Genomic DNA, 25,743 nt, shown 5'->3' with positions numbered 1-25,743 from the left:
CTTGATAGAATTCAAGATTCGAGGGATATTATTTATTCTTAATAGTTTCAATGTTAATTAATGATACTTGTGCAATTGCACAGTTCCGTTCATCAGTTCAACTTAAGTTGTTAAAACCGCTGCATTTTTGATAGGTTTAATAAACCTTATAAACAAGTTCAACAACATACATGTGTATGTGTGTCTTAAATAAAGCAATAGCAGAGAGAAAATAGTTAGGGAAACATATTAATAACCTTTTGCTAAAACTATCACTGATCACTCTTGTAACACATATTACACCATGGAATCAATTTCAAACTGCGGTAGTTAAGTGTCAAAGAATATTACAAAGTTGTATCATTTATTAAAATCTTACCCTAAAAGAACTTAACAAATACTCGTGTTATATGCCGAAATAAGTTTCCTGAAATTCTTAATTGACATAAGAAGGCAGTTCATGTTTCTGCATGTGAATGTTAAGAAAGAACAACTGAACTGTGTACTCACCATGCACTGCATTAATCCAATAAATGAGACAGCCGATATTCTTGTAGTTGGACCAAGCGCTGGGAATTTCATGATCATCTGAAATCTTGTCCTCGGAGCTGCTGCTGGCACTCTTATCACCATCTGCTTCACCAAGATTAACAATGTTTTTCATATGGGTCTCCATAATTCACCCTCTCTTGCAAGCACCTTCAATATTTTTTTTCGTATGTAGAATCACCACATATCTACTGTAACTTCAGTGAAAGCCTGACGAAAGTTTCTAAATTTGTGGTAAATACCTATGTTACCAATCTTCTTAGGTCATTGGTCCCTAGGGTTATACACTATTTAATCTATCTTAAACTAACTTAAACTAACTTACACTCAGGACAAAACACCTTGCAAACTGTGACAAGGAGCCTCAGACCGCACAGCTACCCTGTGCAGCTCGATGCTCGATCAAGCAATTTTAACTCCTTGCTTTGTGAAAAAGGTGGACACTTATTATTTCTTGCTACATTTCCTTTTGCTTGAGCCCAAAGACACTCAATTGCATTGTACATGCAATGGTACAGTAGCAAACGAATAACCTTGTGACCAGCAGTTCTAGCTGATTTCATCAATCGTGTGTACAAGAGTTTGTGGCTTTTTGAATTCCTAAGGGAGCAAACTGCTGATGTCATTGGCTCCTAGGCTTACACACAACTTAAACTAACTTATTCTAAGGACAACACACACACCCACGCGCAAGTGAAGACTCGAACTTCCAGCAGGAGGGGCCGCGCAATCCACGACATGGTGCTCCTAACAGCGAGACCACTCCACATGGCAGTTACGGGCTTAACAAGCTGAAGCTGCTCTGCCTTTTTTGGTTCATCAGTGCAATTAACGTTATGTCACTGCAACCAACTTAACAAATCACCTTTTCTGTTTGACATGGTCGGCAGTTTCTTCACCTGGGTAGAACAATAAGGTGCTTTATCTATCATTATAATAGACTTGGGAGGGATATTTCAAAGACGTTTATCCTGAAACCGTGAGATGTAGCTTGTGGCATTCATTTCTTCATGGATATCTCCTGACTACTTTGAAGGAAAAGCCTACAAAGCACCGTCTATGACTGCCGCACTTGTTCCAGCATGGCAAACAATTAATCTGCCACCTTTCCCAGTTGATTTTTGTAGAACTGAAAGACTTGTGTCATTAGTCCAAATGTGTGAAACACTGTTGTTTGTATTAATTCAAGTCTATCCATAAATATACTTCGTTACAGTCTATAGTGCACATTGTTTCTGAGGAAACTGCAATGCAGAATTACTATGTCCGTCCTCTCCATTACAAATTTATGATTGTTGAATGTTTTATACCTGAAGCCTAAAGAATTCAGAACCTAAGAAGGTGACGTCATACTCCCAGAAAACAGCCCTGCTTCACGAAGAGAAACGATATGATTTTCTCCCAGTTGGCAATTCACCTTTAAAGTGATAATTGTAAATATAGTCCCAAATAGTGCACTGATTAAAATTGTCAGTAGTTCTCAATCATTTCCTACCCTTTCTGTGTTTACCTGACATGCTAAGCTTGAAGTCTTTCTCACCACTAGCAAGGCCTATGCGTTTTCCCTGAGTAACATGTTTCACTATATCAGTTCCAATACCAAGCGCATCGGCTGTTCTTTGCACTACATTTGACACAGGGAGAATAGGTCCTTCATTACGCCTCTCACTTTCAAAGCATTCCTGCACATGAACAACAAATTCCCTCACTGCCATCCAGCACTAGCAGTTGCGACCATTAACTATACTGTCCAGCAGCAACAGGGTTGCTTTCTGTTTCTGCGACTGGAGCAGTCTCTTCGCACAGTAGGCGGAGCCATGGATCATTGTGTTTTTGGCCAACACTAAGATCTGGGTTTCTCTATTGGTTCCTAACCATACTAACTCAAGCCTGAATAAAAATAAGCCATATATTACAGATAACCGTACGCTGTTTTCGTTGTTCAAAATGCCATATTATGTCGTTAATAGCAGAAAAGACATACACATCATCATTCATATCACACTACAGCATCATAATGTATTGTAAGCAATGGTAAGAACAAATTTACTTTACTTTGGTAAGTTTGTTTTGTGACTTGTGTAGAAATTTCACATGGTCTACTATTTGTTTCACAGAATACAAAAAACTGAGTGCTTTGTCATCCGCCGTCAGATTGTTTGCCTGTAATAGGTACACTGTGTGAAGTGTTCCATCCAGGCACAGATGCAGCTGTCCTTTGCAGATGGTAATCAGTGGTAATGTAACTTGGAATTGCCACAAATGACTGTCTGCATCACAATTTTTTTTCCTTGTGCTGTACTTTCAATTGTTGCACGTAAGTACTCAACAGATTTTCCAACATTTTAAAACTGTGGAATCTCTGTCTTGTCGTTGGCACATTTAATTCACTTATAGTGCAGGTTCAGAATCATAAACTGTAAATTTAGGAATATATTTCCGTGAATATATTTTCCATCCTTCTTTTTGATCTGGGCTTTGGACCAGCACTGGCGAAGTTAAAAAATATATCTTTATGCTGTCTTTTGCTTTTTTATATGTATTTTTTTTCATTTTCAAAGTTTTTTTTTCTGATAGCACTGTTGTATTCATTCTTCATTGTGATTGGCAACTTGTTCCTGTGTGGTAATTTTCAAAACTGGGAACAACACACACCTCAAAAATTTTACATTCGTACTTGCTTTTTCGACACATTTTCTGTTTCCAGCAAACAATGCATCTAGACATTAGCATACTTTTCTAAGAATGCTCACTTGTTATACTGTTTGGAAAATGCCTTCCCAAAAACCTTGGAGGAGTATCATCAGAATACCTTCCTCTGCCAGCTTTTCTACGCTCTGATGCATACGTTTCTGGAAGTTCCCTTACCAACGACAGATAAAACTCTAATATCAACATCTTACTACCAACTGATCCCAAATTCAAGTTATATTCTACAATGATTTGTGGTTTCTTAATTTTCTCTCTAACATTCCTGTCAGTCTTTCCTTGTCAACAATTTCTGAGGTGTTACATGTGGTCAATGTCCACACTTCCCTTTTGTCACACCACTTTATGTGTTAGTGCAAATAAATTTAATGTCTTTCCATTTCAGTTTCTGCAGAACATTTGGCATGTTGCATCTGTTCTTATGGATAGCACCACATGTGTTTGTCCTGTAAGTGTGAAGCCAAGAAAATGTCTGGGCTCAAGTACCAATTATCGAGGTAGTGGGTATTGTCCACATTCTAAAAATTGCTTTATTAGTGTAGTTACTAATTTCCCATTCTCATATTTGTAAGTAAAAAATTTATGAATGAATCTGCAGAAAGTTTCCTTACCATCAGTCACTATCTGTAGATGTTGTTACTGTGCAACTGTACCTATCACCCTAGATTCGTAAACCTAGGTGAGAAATTTATGAAAGAAGCTGCAAAAAGCTTTTCTAATGACAGTCACTGTCTGTAGGTATAGTTACTGAACACCTGTACATGTTGAACTTTGTTCATCACTCTAGGTAGAAAATTTATGAAAGGAGCTCCAGAATGCTTCAAATCCATTTGCAACTCCATGTAGGTATAGTTACTGCACAGCCGTACAAATCGCCCTTGATTGTTTCCTTTACACCCGTAACTATATGTAGATAGAGCTACAGCACAGCTGCACACGTCACAATTGATACTTAAGCAGAGGAAAAATTTTTGAAAAAAGGGGCAGAAATGTTCCTTACGGCCAGTTCTTATCTGCAGGTATAGTTATGGCACAGCTGTACGTGTCGAATATGATTCTTAACCAAAGGAAAAAAATTATGAAAGCAGCTGCAGAAAGCTTCCATACCACCATTAATTAACCGTAGATATAATTTCCGCAGAGCTCTACACATTGAACTCTGTTCTTAATCCTGGGTGAAAATTTATAAAAGAAGGTGCCAAAAGCTTCTTACCCACTTGTGACTCCCTGTAGATATAGTTACTGCTTACTCGTACACATCACCCATGATTCTTAACCCTAGGTGGAAAACTGATGAAGGAAGCTGCAGAACACTTTTCTACCACCTGCCACTATCTGTGGTTCTAGTTACTGCACAGATGAGCATGCAAATTTTGACTCTTAACGAGCTGAAAAAATTTATGAAAGATGTACCACCAGTCACTGTCTCTAGATATAGTTATTCCACAGCTGTACACGTCACCAATGATTCTTGACCTGAGCAAAAATTTACAAAAACAGCTGCAAAAACGTCCTTACAATCAGTTACTATCTGTAGGTATAGTTATTGCCACACATCACTCTTGATTCCTTACCCTAGGTGAAATAATTATGAAACAAACTGCAGAATGCTTCTCTACCATAAGTCACTATCTGAAGATATAGTTACAGCACAGCTGTGCATATCACCATGACTTAGTACAATAGGTGAGGAAGTTATGCGATAAGCTGTAGAGTGCTTCCTTACCAACATTCACCATCTGCAGATATAGTTAATGCCTCAATTTTCTACCCTATGCAAAAAACTTATAGAAGAAGCTGCAGAAGGCTTCCTACCAACAGTCACCATGTGTTGATATAGTTACAGCTTTAGCTGAATATACCACTTTGATTTTCTACCATAGATGATGAAGTTATGGAACAAGCTTCAGAATGCTTCATTACCAACATTCAGCATCTGCATATACCGTTACTGCACAGCAATACATATCGCACGATATTCTACCCTAGGTGAAGAAGTTAAGGGTGAAGCTGCAGAAAGCTTCCTTTCCAACATTCACCATCAACAGATATAATTACTGCCTGGCTGTACACATCACCTTCATTTTCTACCCTAGGTGAAGAAGACTTGTAAAAAAGCTGCAGAAAGCTTCCTTACCAACATTCACCATCTGCAGATGTAGTTACTGCACAGTCTTATGTATAGCCTCGATTTTCTACCCTAGATGAAGAAGTTATGCAAGAAGTTGCAGGAAGCTTCTTTACTAACATTCACCATCTGCTGATGTAGTTACTGCATAGCTGTACATAGTGCCTTGAGTTTGTACCCTGTGTTAGGAAGTTATGGACGAAGCTGCTGAAAGCTTCGTTACCAAGACTCACCACCTACAGATATAGTTACAGCACAGCTATATATATTTCCCGATTTTCTACTCTATGCAAAAAACTTATAGAAGATGCTGCAGTAAGGTTCTGTACCAACATTCACCTTTTGCAAATATACTTACTACACAGCTGAACATACATCTATCAATATTCGTAATCCGCTCCAGCTACTGCCGGGTCCCAGTACTGACGAGTCCTCTCCATTTGGCTTGGTCCTCCCACCATTCTTTTTCCTCCACTTGCCACCAGGTCACATGTCTCGTTTTGACAGATAATCTCACTGCCATTTTCCACTGTGTGTTTTGGTGCCCTCTATGTCTTTATCCATCCATCTTTAGTTCTTCCATAACTTTGGGGTGTCTCTGCCGGTGTATCCTCTTAACATGCCCAAACCATCTTAATCTCTTTTTTTCTTCAATTTTTTCTCTTGTACTTTCCTGTTTAAGGTCCTTCCTAATCTCTACATTCCTGTTTTTCCCTTAACTGTTCTGAGAAATGTCATTTCCCCTGCTTGCGGACTGCTCCTGTTTCTGGTCCTTTGTGTCATTTCTCATGTTTCTCCAGCATAGGTACAATAGGAAAGTAAAAATCTCATACATAAGAAGTTTTGCTTTTTCTGAAACTTCCTTATTCCAAATCAGGTGATTTATTGTTTGTTCGAAATTGGCTCCATTGTGTAACCTCCTATTAATATCGTTTGTTATTCTTCCATCCTTAGATACTTCAATACCTCAATACCTACATAACAGAAACTTTCTACCAATGTGAGGGGTTCTCCATTGAAGGTAATATTTCCTTTAATCCCTTTCTCTCTTCCAAATACCATTCCTTCACTCTTATCTTTATTTATTTTTAATCCATACTATTTTATTATTTCCTTCCACACATCAAGTTGTAACTGTACATCTACCTCTTTATGGCCCCATATTGCCATATCATCTGCAAAAATCATCATTTTGTCTTTCTCTTTTACTGTACCTCCAACTGCCCTATTCATTCCCTTCATCACAACATTAAAATGTGCAGGAGATAGAATACTTCCTTGTTTAAGTCCTTGACTTTTTTTTTTTTTGGGGGGGGGTTTAAGGGCACTCAACTACTGAGGTCATTAGCGCCCAGTCACAATTGTTAGAGCACATAGAATCTAGTAAAACTCATGGGGGGGGGGGGGGGGGGGGGGACACACACACACCCACCAGAAAGTTCTTACAGAGATGCAGATAAAATAAGTGAAAGAGTTAGATGTCTTTGGACAAGCCAGTCAAAATAATGAAACAAAGAACACGAGCAGCTGCTCAAGCGTCATCAGCTAAAATAGCCTGTAAAGTAGATGGCAGAGACAGGACAACACGAGATTGACTAAAATGGGGACACGGCAATAAAACATGGCGCACTGTTAATGCATGACCACAAGGGCACTGCGGGGCTGGGTCACCGGAGAGCAGGTAGCGGTGGCTAAACCGGCAATGCCCAATCCGCAACCTGGTCAGAAGGACCTCTTCTCACCGAGATGGTCGAGAGGATGTTGTCCAAGCAGTTGGGAATGGTTTTACTGCCCGGAGCTTGTTTCCGTGAAGTGATGACCAAGTATCCCACCACAACGACACAAGCCTCTTACAAACAACCCCACTAACGTCAGATGACGGGACACAATGGGAGGCTGGCCGAGGCAGGAGGACTGCAGCCTTGGCTGCAGCATCAGCAGCCTCATTCCCAGGCATTCCTACATGGCCGGGGACCCACAGAAAGCTGACAGGAGAGCCATCTGCAGCAAAAGAATGGAGGGACTGCTGGATCCGTTGCACCAAGGGAAGGACCGGATATGGAGCTCCAAGGCTCTGAAGAGCACTGAGTGAATCAGAGCAGAGTACATACGATGAATGGCGGTGGCGGCGGGCATACTGAACGCCCTGATGTAGAGCAAAAAGCTCGGCCGTAAAGCTGGAACATTGGTCGAGGAGCTGGTATTTAAAGGCAACAGCCCCGACGACAAAGGCATAGCCAACACCATCATCAGTTTTCGAGCCATCAGTGTAAATAAAGGTGTGACTGGCCAGTCACGCACGAAGTTCGACAAACCGTGAGCAATACACTGCGGCCGGAGTTCACCCCTTCGGGAACGAGCTGAGGTTGAGATAAATATGAACCGGAGCCTGGAGCCAAGGTAGTGTCCGGCTCTCACCCTCTCTGAAGGTGGTAGGGAGGGCAAAATCCAATTGTCGAAGCAGGCGATGAAAGTGGACTCCAGGGGGCAGCAGGGCAGACATATACAACCCATACTGGTGGTAGAGAGAATCGGCGAAGAAGGACTGATAAGAGGGGTGGTCGGGCATTGACAACAGCCGGCAGGCATACCGACAAAGCAGTACGTTGCGCCGGTAGGTCAATGGTAATTCGGCAGCTTCAGCATAAAGACTCTCGACGGGACTAGTGTAGAATGCTCCGGTCGCAAGTCATAACCCCCTATGGTGGATGGAGTTGAGACGGCGTAAGAGGGATGGCCGAGCAGACGAATAGACAAAGCTCCCATAATCCAGCTTTGGTCAGACTATGGACTGATACAAGCGAAGCAGGACAGTGCGATCCGCTCCCCAAGATGAACCACTAAGAACTCCGAGGACATTAAGGGAACATGTACAACGGGTAGCCAAATAAAAGACGTGCGGAGACCAACAAAGTTTCCTGTTCAGTGTGAGCCCTAGAAACTTAGTTGTTTCCATGAAGGGGAGAACAACGGGACCCAGTTGTAAGTATGGCGGAAGGAATGCTTTATATCACCAAAAGTTGATGCAAACCGTCTTCTCTTCAGAGAACCGGAAGCCATTTGCCACACTCCATGAGTATAGGCTGTCTAGACAACGCTGAAGGCAGCACTCCAGGAGGCATGTTCTCTGGGCACTGCAGTAGATCGTGAAGTCATCGAAAAAAAGTGAGCCCGAGACATTAGGTGGAATGCAATCCATAATTGGATTGATCGCTATGGCAAAAAGGGCTACGCTCATGATGGAGCCCTGAGGCACTCCGTTCTCCTGGAGGAAGACGTTGGACAATACGGAACCCACACATACCCTAAACTTTCGATCTGTTAAAAAGGAATCAATAAAAAGGGGCAGGCGACCGCGTGGACCCCACCTGTGCATAGTGCGGAGGATAGCTCCTCTCCAACAGGTATCATAAGCCTTCTCCAAATCGAAGAACACGGCTACCATTTCACGCTTTCACAAACAGTTGTTCATGATGAATGTCGACAAGGTCACAAGGTGGTCAACAGCGGAGCGGCGTCGACGAAAGCCGCATTGAACATTGGTAAGTAGCCGTCGAGATTCAAGAATCCAAACTAACCAAGCATTAACCATGCGCTCCATCACCTTACAGACACAGCTTGTAAGAGAAATGGGGTGGTAACTAGAAGGAAGGTGTCTATCCTTCCCAGGTTTGGGTATAGGAACAATGACGGCATCACGCCAATGCATGGGGAATTGACCTTCGGTCTAGACGCGATTGTAGGTACGAAGAAGGAAGCTTTTGCCTGCCGGAGAAAGGTGTGCCAGCATCTGAACGTGAATGGCATCTGGCCCCGGAGCAGAGGACCGGGACAGTGCAAGTGCACGTTCGAGTTCCCGCATAGTAAAGGGGACATTATAATTTTCCAGATTCAGCGAGTGGAAGGAAGGTCGCTGAGCCTCTTCTGCCTCTTTCCTGGGAAGGAAGGCAGTGTGGTAATGGGCGGAGCTTGAAACCTCCGCGAAAAAGCGGCCGAAGGCGTTGGAGACATCCACAGGATCAACAAGGACCTCATTACCTGAAGTCAGGCCAGGTTCCGAGAAGTGGGCCTTAATGCCCGACAGCCGGAGTAGGCCACCCCAGACGACAGAAGAGGGAGTAAAACTGTTAAAAGTGCTGGTGAAAGAGGCCCAACAAGCTTTTTTTGCTGTCTTTGATGACTCTACAGCATTGCACTCGGAGTCGTTTGTATCCAGTACAATTCGCCAACGTAGGATGGCGGCGAAAGGTGCGTAAAGCACGTCGTCGAGCACGGATAGTGTCTCTACAAGCCTCATTCCACCAGGGGATGGAAACGCGACGTGAAGAAGAGGTAGTACGAGGAATGGAACATTCGGCAGCATTGATGATAACAGCCGTGAGGTATTCGACCTGACTGTCACAACTGAGAAAATCGTGGTCCGGAAAGGTCGCCAGGGAGGAGTAAAGTCCCCAGTCAGCTTTCGGTATGGTCCAGCTCGAAGGACGTGGGGATGGGGTGTGGTGCAGGAGACGAACGACACAGGCGAAGTGGTCGCTCGAATTGGTGTCAGAAAGGACATACCACTCGAATCGAGGGGGCAAGAGTGGTAGAACAGATCGAGAGGTCCAAGTGGGAGTAGGTATGAGTAGAATCTGAGAGGAAAGTCGGGGCGCCAGTATTGAGGCAGACGAGATTGAGATGGTCGAAGACACCCGCCAAGAGGGAGCCTCTCTGACAGGATGCAGGAGAGCCCCAAAGGGGATGATGGGCATTGAAGTCGCCAAACAATAAAAAAAGTGGAGGAAGCTGAACAATCAGGTGCATCATGTCAGACCGACTGACTGCGGATGACGATGGAGTGTAGACGGTACAAACAGAAAAAGTAAAGGCAGAAAGAGTAAAGGCAGAAAGAGTAAAGGCAGAAAGAGTAAAGGCAGAAAGAGTAAAGGCAGAAAGAGTAAAGGCAGAAAGAGTAAAGGCAGAAAGAGTAAAGGCAGAAAGAGTAAAGGCAGAAAGAGTAAAGGCAGAAAGAGTAAAGGCAGAAAGAGTAAAGGCAGAAAGAGTAAAGGCAGAAAGAGTAAAGGCAGAAAGAGTAATACGGACAGCTATTGCTTGGAGTGTGGTGGTCAATGGGATGGGATGGTAATAGACATCATCCCGAACGAGCAACAAGACCCCACCATGAGCTGGAATACCGTCCGCAGGGGAGAGGTCAGACCGCTCCGAGGTATAGTGGGTAAAAGCAATACGATCAGTTGGGCGCAACTTGTTTTCCTGCAGACCAAGGACGAGCAGACAGTGCAGGCGGAGGAGCAGTTGTAATTCCTCCCGATTGGATCGAATACCTCTTATGTTCCAATGTAACAAAGCCATCGCTAGTCAGAAAAGAAGGGAACGAAACGGGTGAAGAGCGGGTCACCTCGATGGCCGCGGAGGGCCAGGTTCGAGGGAACAACACTACATCAGGCGGGAGGCGGATCCTGTTCCATCGAGTCATCGCCAGCTGCGGCCGCTTTCCCGGGTTGCGTAGGAGGGGCAGCATCATTCGCCGACGAGAGGCCAGCTGAGCGCCTGGCAGCAAAGTGAAACTGAGGACGGCTGGGAGCAGCGACTCACGGATGGAGCGTCAGACGAAACGGGCCGGGGTGGAGAGGGGAATAAAGACTTCTTCTTGGAGGCCTTCTTGGAAGTCCGATGAGGCACAGGGATGGTGGGCTGGACCCAAAGAAGGTCCTCACACGCGGGGTCCGTTTTGGAAGGTCGGACCTCAGAAGCCGGGGTCCGGATCGTTTCCCCGATAGACGCCTGAGAAGAGGATCGCTTCTCAGGCAGCGGAGGGGGTGGAAGAGGAAGGGTGGCCCCTGGGGCAGAGGGGGCAGGGGCCGTGAGGGAGGTGGATTTGGAAGGGAGGGATTTGGGGGGCAGAGGCATAGACCTCGGATGGGGTGAGGAGGTGGAGGGGGGACAGGATAGGGGTGAGGATACTGTGGAAGGAGTGGACACAACTGATGCAAATGAAGTTGTCAACGTCACGGGATGGAGGCGGTCATATTTCTTGCTGGCCTAGAATAAGAGAGACGATCCAAAGTTTTAATTTTTGAATCTTCTTCTCCATCTAATATGCGGGGCAGTCTAAAAATCTAGGCGAGTGGATGCCAGGACAATTGACGCACCGAGGTGGTGGGGTGCATGTATGTTCCTCACGAAGAGGACGTCCACAATCGCCACAAAGGGGCTCAGCCTCACATTGTGACGACATGTGCCCGAAGTGCAAACACTGAAAGCAGCGCATAGGAGGCGGGACGTAAGGTCGCACGTCACACCGGTAGCACATCACCTTTACCTTCTCTGGGAGAACGTCCCCCTCGAAGGCGATGATAAAGGCCCCGGTGATGACGCGACGGTCTTTGGGGCCGCGCTGGACTCGCCAGATGAAATGCACGCCTCGGCGCTCCAGGTTGGCCCTGAGCTCCTCATCAGATTGCAGCAGGAGGTCCCGATGACAAATAACCCCCTGCGTCCTATTCAGTGCCAGATGCAGGACAGTGGACACTGTGATGTCCCCGAGTCGGTCACATGCCTGGAGCGAAGCCGACTGTGTGGCGGAGGTGGTCTTTACAAGAATGCACCCAGAACAAATTTTACTGAGAGCCTCGATTTCCCAGAAGATTTACTCGATGTGCTGGACAAAGAACATGGGCTTGGAGGTGGCAAACGTCCCCCCCATCGGTCCGAGAATAGAATAAATAGCGGGGGAGGTACTTGGCCCCAAGCCGGCGGTCCTGTCCTTCCTCCCAGGGAGTGGCCAAGGGGGAAAGGGCAGGAGAACCAGAACCAGAGACAGTACCTTTCTTTTTAAAAGACTCGGCCGCAGAGCAGCCTGATACATGTTGACGTTTTATCTGCGAAACGTCCGCCCCCATACCACCCACTCTGACCAGGGGCTCTCCCCATGGGCGCCACCCAGCCGCAGCAAGGGCCACCTGGCAGGACAACTGTTGCTGGGAGTCCTGATGCCCCAAGGAGACGGGCATCTACTCCTTGGCCGACGTGGGGAGGGTACAGCTCAGGTATCGGCAGTACGATCCATGTGTAGTCAGGGGCTACAACCTAGAGGGTACATGACAACCCCACCACAACGGGCTGGCTACTGTGCTGGATTTCGGGTGCCATGGAAAGTCCATCATGATCGTAGGTGCAGATGGGGACGCAATATGGGCGTAACTTGCGTAACCCATCAGGCGTTTAGGCCCAATTTGAGGAATAGTGGGTGTGGTTACAACGCCGTTACAATGCTGAGTGCCAAGGTCTTAGTGCACTGAGGACCAGTGAGACACCACATAAGGCGTCCTTCCCCAAAAGGCTCGTACTTCTGTAGAATTTTGAAAAATGGAAGTCAAACCCCAAGGGGGGCCATCACATGGAAGGCCGAAACGGTTGAAACTCCTTTTAGTCGCCTCTTACGAAAGGCAGGAATACCTCGGGCCCATTCTTACCCCGGACCTGCAGGGGGGCTTGACTTATTTGGAAGTAAACAGAGTTCCCCAATGATGTTCTAGTTCTACAATTGTGTTCTCTGCACATTTAGTTTATTACATTAATGCATCTGTCATCTACATGTATCTTCTTCTTTCATCACAGAGTCTTTCCCTGTCAACAGGGACACATCCCTATCCTTTGTCTATAAAAACCATTATCACTATTTTTTTAAACTCCCAACTTTCTTCTGCCAGTTGATAGACAGAAAATATTAGGTTGATTGTGCTTCTTCCTTTCCTAAACCCATGCTGTTCTTCACTCAGCCGTTTTATATGTTTTAACGTATTCGATTTAGTAAAGTTAATTCAAAAATTTTGGCTGTATGACTCATAAGGGTTATACCTCTGTGATTTTTCCAAAGCCTTTTATTGTACACTCCTGGAAATGGAAAAAAGAACACATTGACACCGGTGTGTCAGACCCACCATACATGCTCCGGACACTGCGAGAGGGCTGTACAAGCAATGATCACACGCACGGCACAGCGGACACACCAGGAACCGCGGTTTTGGCCGTCGAATGGCGCTAGCTGCGCAGCATTTGTGCACCGCCGCCGTCAGTGTCAGCCAGTTTGCTGTGGCATACGGAGGTCCATCGCAGTCTTTAACACTGGTAGGATGCCGCGACAACGTGGACGTGAACCGTATGTGCAGTTGACGGACTTTGAGCGAGGGCGTATAGTGGGCATGCGGGAGGCCGGGTGGACGTACTGCCGAATTGCTCAACACGTGGGGCGTGAGGTCTCCACAGTACATCGATGTTGTCGCCAGTGGTCGGCGGAAGGTGCACGTGCCCGTTGACCTGGGACCGGACCGCAGCGACGCATGGATGCACACCAAGACCGTAGGATCCTACGCAGTGCCGTAGGGGACCGCACCGCCACTTCCCAGCAAATTAGGGACACTGTTGCTCCTGGGGTATCGGCGAGGACCATTCGCAACCGTCTCCATGAAGCTGGGCTACGGTCCCGCACACCGTTAGGCCGTCTTCCGCTCACGCCCCAACTTCGTGCAGCCCGCCTCCAGTGGTGTCGCGACAGGCGTGAATGGAGGGACGAATGGAGACGTGTCGTCTTCAGCGATGAGAGTCGCTTCTGCCTTGGTGCCAATGATGGTCGTATGCGTGTTTGGCGCCGTGTAGGTGAGCGCCACAATCAGGACTGCATACGACCGAGGCACACAGGGCCAACACCCGGCATCATGGTGTGGGGAGCGATCTCCTACACTGGCCGTACACCACTGGTGATCGTCGAGGGGACACTGAATAGTGCACGGTGCATCCAAACCGTCATCGAACCCATCATTCTACCATTCCTAGACCGGCAAGGGAACTTGCTGTTCCAACAGGACAATGCACGTCCGCATGTATCCCGTGCCACCCAACGTGCTCTAGAAGGTGTAAGTCAACTACCCTGGCCAGCAAGGTCTCCGGATCTGTCCCCCATTGAGCATGTTTGGGACTGGATGAAGCGTCGTCTCACGCGGTCTGCACGTCCAGCACGAACGCTGGTCCAACTGAGGCGCCAGATGGAAATGGCATGGCAAGCCGTTCCACAGGACTACATCCAGCATCTCTACGATCGTCTCCATAGGAGAATAGCAGCCTGCATTGCTGCGAAAGGTGGATATACACTGTACTAGTGCCAACATTGTGCATGCTCTGTTGCCTGTGTCTATGTGCCTGTGGTTCTGTCAGTGTGATCATGTGATGTATCTGACTCCAGGAATGTGTCAATAAAGTTTCCCCTTCCTGGGACAATGAATTCATGGTGTTCTTATTTCAATTTCCAGGAGTGTATTTTTTGAATATGGGTACAATGTCTCCTCTTCTCCAATTGAAAGGTGTGGTACTAATCATTAACACACTTGATAGTACTCTGCTGTACATATAGCCTTCACTTTCTACTCTAGGTGAAGAAGTGATGGAAGAAGTTGAAGAGAGCTTCCTTACTAACATTCAAAACCCGCAAATATAGTTACAACACAGGTGCACGTATCACCATGATTTCCTACCCAAGTCAAAGATGTTATAGAAGAATGTGCAGAAAGCTCCGTTACCAACACTCAGCATCTGCAGATTTAGTTACTGCACAACTGTACATACTGCAAAGGTTTTCTAACCATGGTGACTAAGTTATGGAAGAGGCTGCAGGAAGCTCCCTTCCAACATCCAAAATCTGCAGATACATTTCCGGCACAGCTGTATATATCACACTTATATTCTACCCTAGGTGAAGAAATACTAGAAGGAGGTGCAGGAAGCTTCCATACTAACATTCACCATCTGTAGATATAGTTACTGCACAGCTGTATGTACCTCCTTTGTCTTCTACCGCAGGTGAAAATGTACATCAAGGTGCTGCAGAAAGCTTCCTGACATAGATTCTCCATCTGCTGATATAGTTACCGCACAGCTGTATATACCTCAATTATTTTCTACCCTAGGTTAATAATTACTGGGAGTGTATTAAAATTTGGACAGGACATTAAAATGTGGCATACTGCCAGCAATTGCCCACATGGACAGAACAGCGTCGGCGCAGCCGTCGGCAGATGGCGATGGCTGAACCGGCAGTGTCCAATTTGTAACCGGGCCAAAACGACCTCCTCCGGCCGAGAAGGGTGTGAAGAGGTCGTCCAAGCCGTGGGAAGAGGTTTCAAGGCCCGTAGCTTGTTGTCCGTAAGTGCAAACCAATCGGCATGCCACAGCGATAAAATGCGCCGACAAATGACCCTGCTACAATTTGATGAAGGGACACAACAAGAAGCTGTCTGAGGCTGGAGGACCGCACCCTTGGCCGCGGCATCCGCAGCTTCGTTCCCAGGGATACTGACATGACCAGGAACCCACCTAAAGCTAACCGGAGAACCGTCGTCCACCAGCTACTGAAGAGAGCGTTGGATCTGGTGCACGAAAGGGTGAACCGGATACGGATCACTGAGGCTCTGGATGGCGCTCAGGGAATCGGAGCAGATAACATAAGCAGAATGTCAGTGGCAGCAGATGTAAAGAATAGCCTGGTAGATGGAAAATACCTCAGCTGTGAAGACTGAACAATGGCCATGGAGTCGGTATTAGAAACTGTGTGCCCCGACACTAAAAGAGCACCCAACACCCTCATTGGTCTTAGAGCCATCTGTATAAATGAAGGTCATATTAGTGAACTTCGAAGAAAGTTCGACAAAATGGGAGCGGTATACCGAAGTGGAGCTAACCTCCTTTGGGAGCGCGCCAAGGTCAAGGTGAATGCGAACCTGAGCCTGAGGCCAAGGAGGTGTTTGTCTCTCGCCCACTCGAAAGGTAGCAGGGAGTAAAAAATCAAGGTGCTGAAGGAGGCGATGAAAGCGAACTCCAGGGGGTCGCAGGGCAGAGACATACAACCCGTATTGACGGTCGCGAGTCGTTAAAAAAGGATCGATAAGACAGGTGGTCGGGCATTGACAATAGCCGACAGGCATACCGACAAAGCAGTATATTGCGAAGGTAGGTTAGTGGCAATTCACTGGCTTCATCATAAAGACTCTCGAAAGGACTAGTATAAAACGCTCCGATCGCAAGACGTAAACCCTGATGTTGTATAGAGTTGATGCAGCGTAAGATGGATGGCCATGCAGAGGAGTATACGATGCTCCCATTATCCAGCTGTGAGCGGATGATCGACCAATATAGGCGAAGTAGGACGGTTCGATCCGCCTCACATGAAATACCACTGAGAACACAGAGGACATTTAGGGAACAGGTACAATGGGCAGCCAAATATGACACATGTGGAGACCAGCTAAGTTCCCTGTCAAATGTAAGAACTAAAAATTTTGTTGTCTCCACGAATCGGAGAGCAACGGGACCGAGTCGTAAGGATGGTGGGAGAAACTCTTTGCAGCGCCAGAAGTTTATACAGACTGTCTTCGCAGCAAAAAAACGGAAGCCATTGCCGACACTTCAGGAGTGAAGACGGCGCCGCCGAAGACGGCGCCGCCGAAGACGGCGCCGCCGAAGACGGCGCCGCCGAAGACGGCGCCGCCGAAGACGGCGCCGCCGAAGACGGCGCCGCCGAAGACGGCGCCGCCGAAGACGGCGCCGCCGAAGACGGCGCCGCCGAAGACGGCGCCGCCGAAGACGGCGCCGCCGAAGACGGCGCCGCCGAAGACGGCGCCGCCGAAGACGGCGCCGCCGAAGACGGCGCCGCCGAAGACGCCGCCGCCGAAGACGCCGCCGCCGAAGACGCCGCCGCCGAAGACGCCGCCGCCGAAGACGCCGCCGCCGAAGACGGCGCCGCCGAAGACGGCGCCGCCGAAGACGGCGCCGCCGAAGACGGCGCCGCCGAAGACGGCGCCGCCGAAGACGGCGCCGCCGAAGACGGCGCCGCCGAAGACGGCGCCGCCGAAGACGGCGCCGCCGAAGACGGCGCCGCCGAAGACGGCGCCGCCGAAGACGGCGCCGCCGAAGACGGCGCCGCCGAAGACGGCGCCGCCGAAGACGGCGCCGCCGAAGACGGCGCCGCCGAAGACGGCGCCGCCGAAGACGGCGCCGCCGAAGACGGCGCCGCCGAAGACGGCGCCGCCGAAGACGGCGCCGCCGAAGACGGCGCCGCCGAAGACGGCGCCGAAGACAGTGCCGAAGACAGTGCCGAAGACAGTGCCGAAGACAGTGCTCCAGGAAACACGTACGCTGTGCACTGCAATAGATGGTAAAATCGTCCACGAAAAGGGAGCCTGACACATCAGCTGGGAGGCAATCCATTATTGGATTGATCGCTATGGCGAAGAGAGCGACGCTCAAAACTGATCCCTGTAGCACCCCATTCTCCTGGGGAAAGGCATCTGACAGGACAGAACCCACACGTACCCTGAATTGTCGATCCATTAAAAAGGCATGCATAAAAGGAGGGAGGCGACCGCAAAGGCCCCATGTATGCATGGTGAGGAGAATGCCCACTCTCGAACAGGTGTTGTAAACCTTCTCCAAATCAAAGAACACAGCCGTGGTTGGGCGCTTCCGCAAGAAGTTATTCATAATGAAGGTCAACAAGGTAACCAGATGGCCAACAGCAGAGCGGCGCCTACGGAATCCACGTAGTACATTGGTAAGTAGGTGTCGAGATTCAAGCAGCCAAACCAAACGAGAGTTGACCATTCACGCCTTCACCTTGCAGACACAGCTGGTAAGAGAGATGGGTCGATAACTGGAGAGCAAGTGCTTGTCCTACCCGAGAGTAGGATTCGGCACAACAATAGACTTGCTCCAGCATGTGGGAACATGACCCTCAACCCAGATGTGATTGTAAGTACTAAGAATAAAACCTTTACCCGCAGGAGAAAGGTTCTTCAGCATCTGAATATGAATAGAATCAGGCCTGGAGCAGAGGACCCTGACCGGGCAACTGCGTTTTTGAATTCCCGCATAGTGAATGGGGCATTATAACTTTCACGATTCGAGGAGCGAAAGTTAGGTGGCCTTGCCTCCTCTGCCTCTTTTCAGGGGAGGAAGGCAGGGTGGTAATGAGTGGAGCTTGAAACCTTTGCGAAAAAGCAGCCGAAGGCATTGGAGACATCCTCAGGGGCGACAAGGACATCATTAGCGACCGTCAAGCCAGAAACTGGTGAGTGGACCTTAGTGCCAGATAGCCAGTGCAGGCTACCCCAGACAACAGAAGAAGGAGTAAAACTGTTGAAGGTGCTTGTGAAAGAAGCCCAGCTGGCTTTCTTGCTTTCTTTAATAACACGACGACACTGTGCATGTACTTGTTTATAATTGATACAATTAGCCATTCATAGGGTAGTGTTTAAAGGTGCATAAAGCACACTGACGAGCACGTAAAGTGTCTACATGCTGAGGTCCACCAGGGGACCGGTGCGTGACGTGGAGAAGAAGTAGTGTGAGGGATAGAATATTCAGCAGCAGTGAGAATAACTTCCACGAGGTGTGTGACCTGACTATTGCAACTTGTGAAGGTTTGATCCTGAAAGTTCGCTCTGGAAGAGAAGAGCCCCCAGTCTGCTTTGGAGATGTTCCAACATGTTGAGCACAGAGAGGGGGTATGATCCAGGAGATGGATGACACACGGGGAGTGGTCCCTCGAATATGTATCAGAAAGTGCATACCTCTCAAACCGGTGTGCAAGTTGGGTAGTGCATATAGAGAGGTCTAAATGGGAACAAGCGTGAGATGTGACACAAAGAAAAGTAGGGCCGCCAGTATTGAGGCAGACAAGATTGAGCTGGCTGAAAAGGTCTGCTAACAGGGAGCCCCTCGGGCAGGATGCTGGAGAGCCCCAAAGGGGATGGTGGGGACTGAAGGCTCCAGTTAACAAAAATGGTGCAGGTAGCTGAGCAATAATTTTCATCATGTCTGCCCTGGTAACGGCAAACAATGATGGAGTGTAAACGGTACAAATGAAAAATGTAAAAGTGGGGAGAGTAATTCAGACAGCAACTGCCTGCAGGCCGGTGTGCAATGTGATGAGATCATAGTAAATCTCATCCTGGACCAGCAACATAACCCCTCCATGAGCAGGAATACCTGTCACAGAGGGTAGGTCAAAACACACAGAGGTGTAGTGTGCAAAGGCAATTTGATTGCATGGGCGTAGCTTCGTTTCCTGGAGGGCTACAACGAGCGGACTGTGCAAACAGAGCAGCAACTTCAAGTCCTCTCAGTGAGAGCGAATGCTGCGAATATTCCAGTGAATAAGTGCCATCGTGAGAAGAAAAAGAAAAATGAGAAGCAAGAAGGGGTCACCTCGAAGGCCGCTGAGGGCCTGGCTTCAAGCGAGCACTGCCGCCGCTATCAATGGGTGGAGAGTCATTGTCCATTGGTTCAGTAGGTTCATCTGCCATCTTGTTAAGATGGCCAAAAGGGGGAGCTTCCTCCACCGTTGAATGGTCAGATGTTTGGCTACCAGCGGTGTGGCCAGGCAAAATGGACGACGGCCTGGGGCGGCAACCACTGCGTGGCACAGGAGAAGAAACGCGCCATGGCGGACAAGGAGAACTTTGCTTCCTATGAGCCTTCTTGGAAGGTCATTTAGTGGAAATACTGGTCGATGGCCGGGAGTTTGATGTACGTAGCAGGTCTGCATGGGACGGTTCTTTCTTGAAGGCCTGTGCATCTGACTTCTGGGTCTTCGTCTTGGCAGAAGCTGATGAAGGTGCTTGTGTCTTAGGGGTGAGGGGAGGAAGAGGAGACATTGACCGGGCGATCTTAGCAATGGCCGAACGGACGACCGTAGTGCTGAATGTCAGATTGCATGTCTGCGTCGCCACCTCCCTGGTAGTCCGAGGAGAAGCGAGGACAGTACTGTATTTCCACGCTGGGAGCAGTGTGGGATTCCTACTAGCAAATAGCTTGCAAGCAGCTGAGGTGGACACTTTCACTTTGACACGAATGTCCTGTATACAGCGTTCATCCTTGTATATGGGACAGTCACGAGAGGATGCTGCATGGTCACCCTGACAGATCACACAATGAGGAGATGGAGGTGGACAGTTACCCTCATGGGCATCCCTGCCACAAGTGACACATTTAGCCACATTAGAACAAGACTGGCGAGTGTGATTAAAATGCTGACACTGGTAGCTGCCTGTAGGTGTTGGGACATAGGGGCAAATAGAAATAACGTCGTAGACCGCTTTGATGCGCGATGGCAGCTGAACACTTTCAAAGGTCAGGGAAAGTGTCTGGGTCAGTACAAGGTCATTGTTGACCTTTTCCATGACCTTATGGAAAGCCGTCATGCCCTGTCCAGTGAGTAAAGACTGAATCTACTCATCAGTCAATCCATTGAGTGATCTAGTATATACCACACCACGCGACGAATTCAAAGTGCGGTGAGCCACCACCCGGACACGGAACGTGTACAGGAGTGTGGCCCGAAGCAGTTTTTGTGCCTGAAAGGCACTCTCAGTTTCTAATAACAAGGTACCGTTACGCATCCTGGTACAAGACTTGACAGATCCAGCTATGGCATCTACGCCCTTTTGGATAACGAAAGGGTTGACAGATGAAAAATCCTTTCCGTCCTCAGATCGAGAAACTACGAGGAACTTTGGGGCAGGCGGTAGTACTTTTGTCACTGATGGCTGGTCAAGGATCCATATTTCGGCAGAAGTTGAAAGAGAAGAAGAAGAGAAATCCATTGCCGATTGCGCGCTCCATCCTTGTGCGGACCCTCGCAGAGGGTACTCCCATCTTAGGTGAATGTTTACACCTCAGGTCACACAGAGAAACGGACTGAGAGAACAATCAGCATGGTCGAAATGTGTCAGCTCAGGCAGTCACACGTCCCTGGGCCTGGCCATTACCAGGGGGTACGTGCGTGCCTTACTTGTCTACCCAGGGCGAGGAATAACGCGTCACCCCATCACTGGCTATGTGTGCAAACCTGTGGGTCTGCCTTCAGGCACGCAAAGGGAGGAAAGAAGAAGAGGAAAAAAAAAAAAGGGAGAAAGGTAGAGAAAGGACAGACTGTCTCAAACGACGAGGCGGGCACCAAAGGGTGACAAGAAAGCAAGGAGAAGGCAAGAAGAAGAAGGCAAGGAGAAGAAGGCAAGGAGAAGAAGGCAACGAGAAGAAGGCAAGGAGAAGAAGGCAAGGAGAAGAAGGCAAGGAGAAGAAGGCAAGGGGAAAAGTAAGGAAGACAGTGAGAGGGAGAAGGACAAAGATAGGAACCAAACAAAGGAAGGAAGGAACCAGAATAAGTGAAAAACCAAAATGACGACAAATAGAATTCGCGGAACCATCCATCTCCGGACGCAGCGGCAAACTACCCCCTTGAGCGGGAGAGACTCCTTTTAGTCACCTCTTATGACAGGGGGAAATTACTGGAAGGAGCCGCAGAAGCTTCCTTACCAAGATTCACCATCATTAGGTATAGTTACTGTACAGCTGTATATATTTACTTTATTTTCTACCATAGGAGAAGAAGTACTGCAAGGTGTCGCAGAAAGCTTCCTCACCAATATTCACCATCATAGGTATGGTTACAACACAGATGCATGGTTCATGTTTTTTCCTACCAAGGTGAAGAAATACTGGAAGAGGTTGAAGAAAGCTTCCTTGAAAAAAAATACACCATTTTTAGATACGTTTACTACACAACTGTATATAACTACAATATTTTTCACCCTAGGTGAAGAAGTACTGGAAGAAGCTGCATAAAGCTACCCTACAATCATTCACCATCTGTAGATATTATTTCTGCACAGCTGTATATATCTCCTTTATTTTCTAACCTAGGAGAAGGAGGGCTGAAAGGCTCAGCAAGAAAGCCTCTTAACCAACATTCACCATCTGTAGATGTAATTTCTGCACAGCTTTATATATCTCCATTATATTTTAACCCAGGTGAAGGTGGACTGGAAGCAGCTGCAGAAAGCCTCCATACCAACATTCACCATCTTTAGGTGTAATTTCTGCACAGATGTATATATCTAGTTATTTTCTAACCTAGGTGCAGGAGGACTGGAAAGGGCTGCAGAAAGCCTCAATACCAACATACACCATCTGTAGATGTAATTTCTGCACAGATGTATGTATGTCCTTTATATTCTGATCTAGGTTAAAGAGGATTGGTAGAGGCAGCTGAAAGCCTCCTTACGATTATTCACCATGTGAAAATGTAATTTCTGGACAAATGTATGTATCTAATTTATTTCTAACCAACGTTAAACAGGAATGGAAGGGGCTGCAGAAAGCCTCCTTACCAACATTCCCTTTCTGTAGATTTCATTTCTACACTGCTGTACATATATCTCCTTTATTTTCTAACCTAGGTGAAGGAGAACTGGAAAGGCATGCAGAAAGCCTCCTTAACAACATTCACTGTCTGCAGATCTAATTTCTGCACAGCCGTACATATCTCCTTAATTTTCTATCCTAGGTGAAGGAGGACTGGAAGGGCCTACAGAAAGCCTCCATACCAGCATTCACCATATGTAGATGTAATTTCTGCACAGCTGTATATATCTCCTTTATTTTCTAACCTAGGTGATGTAGGGCTGGAAGGGCCTGCAGAAAACCCCCTTAGCAGCATTCACCATATTTAGATGTAATTTCTTCACAGCTGTATATATCTAAATTATTTTCTAACCTAGGTGTAGGAGGACTGGAAGGGGCTGCAAAAGCCTCCTTCCCAACATTCACTATCTGCAGATGTAATTTCTGCACAGCTGTAAATTTCTTCTTTATTTTCTAACCTAGGTGAAGGAGGACAGGAAGGGCATGCAGAAAGCCTCCTCACCAGCATTCACCATATGTAGATGTAATTTCTGCACAGCTGTATATATCTCCTTTATTTAAAAACCTAGGTGAAGGAGCACTGGAAGGGGCAACAGAAACCCTCCTTCCCAACATTCACTATCTGCAGAGGTAATTTCTGCACAGCTGTATATATCTCCTTTATTATCTAACCTAGGTGAAGGAGGACTTGAAGGGGCTGTAGAAAGCACCCCCACCAACGTTCACTACCTGCAGATGTAATTTCTGCACAACTGTATATAAATACTTTATTTTCCAACCTAGGTGAAGGAGGATTGGAAGGGCCTGCACAAAGCCTCCATACCAGCATTCACCTTATGTAGATATAATTTCTGCACAGCTGTATATATATACTTTATTTTCTAACCTAGGTGATGGAGGACTGGAAGGGGCTGCAGAATACCTCCTTACCATCATTCACTATCTGCAGATGTAATTTCTGCACAGCTGTATATATCTCCTTTTATTCTAATCTAGGTGAAGGAGGACAAAAAGGACCCACAGAAAGCCTCCTTACCTACATTCACTATCTGCAGATGTATTTTCTGCACAGCTGTATATATCTCCTTTATTTTCTAACCTAGGTGATGGAGGACTGGAAGGGGCTGCAGAAAGCCTCCATAACAGCATTCACCATATGTAGATGTAATTTCTGCACAGCTTTATATATCTCCTTTATTTTCTAACCTAGGTGAAGGAAGAAGGTAAGGGCCTAAAAAAAGCCTCCTTACCAACAGTCACTATCTGCAGATGTAATTTCTTCACCGCTGTATAGATCTCTTTTACTTTTCTAACTTAGATACAGGAGGACAGGAAGGGCCTGCAGAAAGCCTCCTTAGCAACATTCGCCATCTGCAGATGTAATTTCTGCACAGCTGTATATATCGCCTTTCCTTTTCCAACTTAGGCGTATGAAGACAGGAAGGGCCTGCAGCAAGCCTGCTCACCAACATTCACTATCTGCAGATGTAATTCATGCACAGCCGTATATATCTCCTTTATTTTCTAACATAGGAGAAGGGGGACAGGGAGGGCTTCCAGAAAGCGTCCTAACCAACATTCACTATCTGCAAATGTAATTCTTGCACAGCTGTGTATATCTCCTTTACTTTTCTAACCTAGGTGAAAATAATAGAAAGAGCCCCTTCCAGTCCTCTTTAACCTAGGTTAGAAAAGTAAAGGAGAAATATACAGCTTTGCAGAAATTACACCTGCTGATAGTAAATGTTGGTAAGTGGGCTCTCTGCAGGCCCTACCTATCCTCCTTCACTATCTGCAGATGTAATCTCTGCACTGCCGTATATATCACATTTTCTTTTCTAACCCAGGTGAAGGAGGACAGGAAGGGCGTGCAGAAAGCCTCCTTACCAACATTCGCTATCTGCGGATGTAATTTCTGCACAGCTGTATATATCTCCTTTATTTTCTAACCTAGGTGAAGGAGGACAGGAAGCGGCTGCAGAAAGCCTCCTTACCAACATTCACTATCTGCAGATGTAATTGCTGCACAGCTGTGTATACCTCCTTTATTTTCTAACCTAGGTGAAGGAGGACTGGAAAGGGCTGCAGAAAGCCTCCTTACCAACATTCACTATCTTCAGATGTAAACTCTGCACAGCTGAATGTATATCCTTTATTTTCTAACGTAGGTGAAGGAGGACAGGAATGGCCTGCAGAGAGCCTCCTTACCAACATTCACTATCTGCAGATGTAATTTATGCACAGCTGTAAATATCTACTTATTTTCTAACCTAGGTGAAGGAGGACTTGATGGGGCAGAGGAAAGCCCCTCTACCAACATTCACTACCTGCAGATTTATCTTCTGCACAGCTATGTATATCTCTATTACTTTCTAACCTAGGAGAAGGAGGACAGTAAGGGCCTGCATGAAGCCTGCTTACCATCATTCACAATCTGCAGATGTAAGTTCTGCACAGCTGTATATATTCTCTTTAATTTCTAACCTAGGTGAAGGAGGACAGGAAGGGGTTGCGCAAAGCCTCCTTACTAACATTCACTATCTGCAGATGTAATTTCTGCACAGCTGTATATATCTCCTTTATTTTTTATCCTAGGTGAAAGAGGAGAGGAACCTCCTGCAGAAAGCCGCTTTATCAACACTCACTATCTGCAGATGTAATTTCTGCACAGCAGTATATATCTCCTATTTTTTCTAACTTAGGTGAATGAAGGCAGGAAGGGCCTGCAGAAAGCCTCCTTACCATCATTCAATATCTGCAGATGTAATTTCTGCACAGCTTTATATATCTCCTTTACTTTCTAACCTAGGAGGAGGAGGAGGACTGGAAGGGACTGCAGAAAACCTCCTTACTAACATTCACTATCAGCAGATGTAATTTTTGCTCAGCTGTATTTATCTCCTATATCCACTAACCTAGGTGAAGGAGAACACCAAGGGCCTGCAGAAAGCCTCCTTACCAACATTCACTATCTGCAGATGTAATTTCTGCACAGATGTAATTTCTGCACAGCTGTAAATATCTACTTATTTTCTAACCTAGGTGAATGAGGACAGGGAGGGCCTGCAGAAAGCGTCCTTACCAACATTCACTATCTGCAGATGTAATTCCTCCACAGTTGT

This window comes from Schistocerca serialis, chromosome 5 (assembly GCF_023864345.2).
Source record: "Schistocerca serialis cubense isolate TAMUIC-IGC-003099 chromosome 5, iqSchSeri2.2, whole genome shotgun sequence".
Lineage (NCBI taxonomy): Eukaryota > Metazoa > Arthropoda > Insecta > Orthoptera > Acrididae > Schistocerca > Schistocerca serialis.
This window is presented reverse-complemented; position numbering follows the sequence as displayed.